The sequence below is a fragment of the Protobothrops mucrosquamatus genome, unplaced genomic scaffold, assembly GCF_001527695.2.
Source record: "Protobothrops mucrosquamatus isolate PMUCROS unplaced genomic scaffold, P.Mucros_1.0 scaffold4814, whole genome shotgun sequence".
Taxonomy (NCBI): Eukaryota; Metazoa; Chordata; class Lepidosauria; order Squamata; family Viperidae; genus Protobothrops; species Protobothrops mucrosquamatus.
The window spans coordinates 33,824-36,323 of NW_015390704.1; positions in this window are offsets into that span (position 1 = coordinate 33,824).

Genomic DNA, 2,500 nt, shown 5'->3' on the forward strand with positions numbered 1-2,500 from the left:
TTCTGACAAGCAAAATCAAGGGGGAAGCCAGATTCATTTAACAACTGTGTCACTATCTTAACAAGTGCAGTGATTCACTTAACAACTTTGTCAAGAAAGGTCCTAAAAATGGGGCAAAGCTCACTGTCTCACTTAGCAACAGAAAGTTTGGGCTCTATTGTGGTCGTAAGACGAGGACCACCTGTATGACGAAACGGGCGAAAGGTTTTGGTTATTCTGTGCCATCAAGTCTGTGTCGACTCTTAGCAACTGCATGATGAACGTTCTCCAGAATGATCTCTATCCCCAACCGGATCCTTCAGGTCCCCCAATGGATCCCCCATCGCCACTTTGCCTGGATCCACTCCCCCGGTTGCCCTCTTCTCATTCCCCCCATCTTTCTCAGCATCAGAGCCTTCTCCTTAAAGCAAACATTGTTGCAGCCTATCTCTGATTGATGACAGTTTGAGCCTGGTCTATTTATTCCCGGAGTAAGAATTCTGGTTGGTTTCTTGTGTGATCCATTTGTCTGTTTTCTTGGCTGTCCATGGTAATCTCAGGAGTTTTCCCCAACACCAAAGTTCAAGACCTGTCCACCCTCTTCCTGTCCTGCTTCTTCAAAGTCCAATTTTCCCTTCCCTAGAAGGTCACAGGGAATATCATGGCTACCCCAGCTCTGATCTTAGGTTTATGTTCCTCTAGCCCAGATGCTTCCCTAGCATCTAGTACCAGAGATACAATAAACGTTGGGAAATGGACTTAAAGAGCAGCCCCCCCCCCATGGACGAGAGACTCGGGTGTCTTCTTCAGAGTGAGATCTTTCGGGTGGCGAGAAGGGATCAGCTGAAGATTCTTGTGACCCCCGCCCCCAGACGGGAGAGGATGATGGTTTGGGAGGAAGCGAGGGAAGAACTGCACTTGGGCGAAGATCTGTGGAGGAGGCATGCCGGTAGAGACCACCACCCCCCAAAAAAAACACCTGGAGGGATCCATAGGCTAGAAAAGGGGGGCGGGAGCAGCTACCTAGATCCACTCTGAGGATCTTTGGATCCACTAGAAGGGATCCGCCCGGGGCTTCTTCCCGGCCCTCCCCCTGGCGCTCCCCCAACCTCGGCTGCACGGAGGACCCTGCCCCGCTTCTCCTTCCGCCCCGTCTCAGCCGCCGAGGGGACCCCGGCCTGTCTGGGGCGGCCCCTGCCTTCTTCCCCCCCCCCCCCGGGAGCGGCTCTTCCTCGGGGTCCGCCTCCCCTCCCCGCCCTCTTCTCCAGCCTGCGGGAAAGGCCGCAATCCTGGCAATTCCCTCCTGGACTATTTCGCAGCCATCGCAGAGCTTCAGCTTCCGCCCAGATGCCGGAGCAGGAGGGAGCCCCGGCCGCGCACAGCAGGGCACTCTTCGCATGGGCAGAGGAACCCCGGACGCGGAGGAACAGGGAGTCCCGGCTGATGAATGCAGGGAGGGGGAGGAGCTGAGGTGGCTATGGGGCGGAGCTACAAGTCGGAGCCCGAGAGGAGAGGAGAGCAGAAGCCCCGCCTCTCTCCTCCCACTCGCTGGATCTCCGCTTGCCTCCGCGCGTCCCGCTTCGCCCTGCGAGGATCGGCGCTGGATCCCTCGGGAGAGGCTTCTGGATCCCGCTCGGGGCAGGTCTGGCCGCTCTCCCTCCGGCCTTTGGGGCGCCCCTCCCGCCAGGAGAGCTTTCCCCCCCCCGCCAGGAGAAAGGTAGCTGCGGATCCGCCTCTTCGGCTTCCCGGGTTTTCCTTGGGGAGATTCGGTTCAGACACGACAGCAGAGTTCCCGTATCTGAGGGGCTGCCCCAAGGCAGAGGGGGCCAGGTTCTTCACCAGAGCACCAGAGGGAAGGACGAGAAACAATGGTTGGAAACTGATCAGAGAGAAAAGCAACCTGGAATTAAGGAGAAACTTCTTGAGTGAGGACAATCAACCAGTGGAACAGCTTTCCACCAGAAATCATGGGCGCTCCATCACTGGAGGCTTTTAAGAAGAGGCTAGACCAGGGGTAGGCAACCTTGGCTCTTTTATGACTCGTGGACTTCAACTCCCAGAATTCCTGAGCCAGCATGGCTCAGCTTGGAAACCTCTCCCTTTCCCCTCAGCCTGGCTGGCTCAGGAATTCTGGGAGTTGAAGTCCACGAGTCATAAAAGAGCCAAGGTTGCCTACCCCTGGTATAGGTTCTCCTGCTTGAGCAGGGGGCTAGACTAGAAGAACTCCCAGGTCCCTTCCAGTTCTGTTCTATTCTACTAAATCAATACAAATAAAAAAAATAACATTATTTTCATTCTGCAGTGTGGCTTAACAGCCTTTCCAGGCCTGTTTTCCCCTCTCAGCTGCTGAGTTGCAATGCTAGTATTGCCCCTGAGAACAAGCACCAGATCCGGGCTGCTCCCCCAAACTCTCCTCTTTCCTATCCCAGGAGCTCTGGGGATTTTGGGAGATGGGCAACCCAGAGAGGGTGAGACTCTGCAGAAACCCTCCCCCCCACCACGCTCATGGTCTTAAGAGACC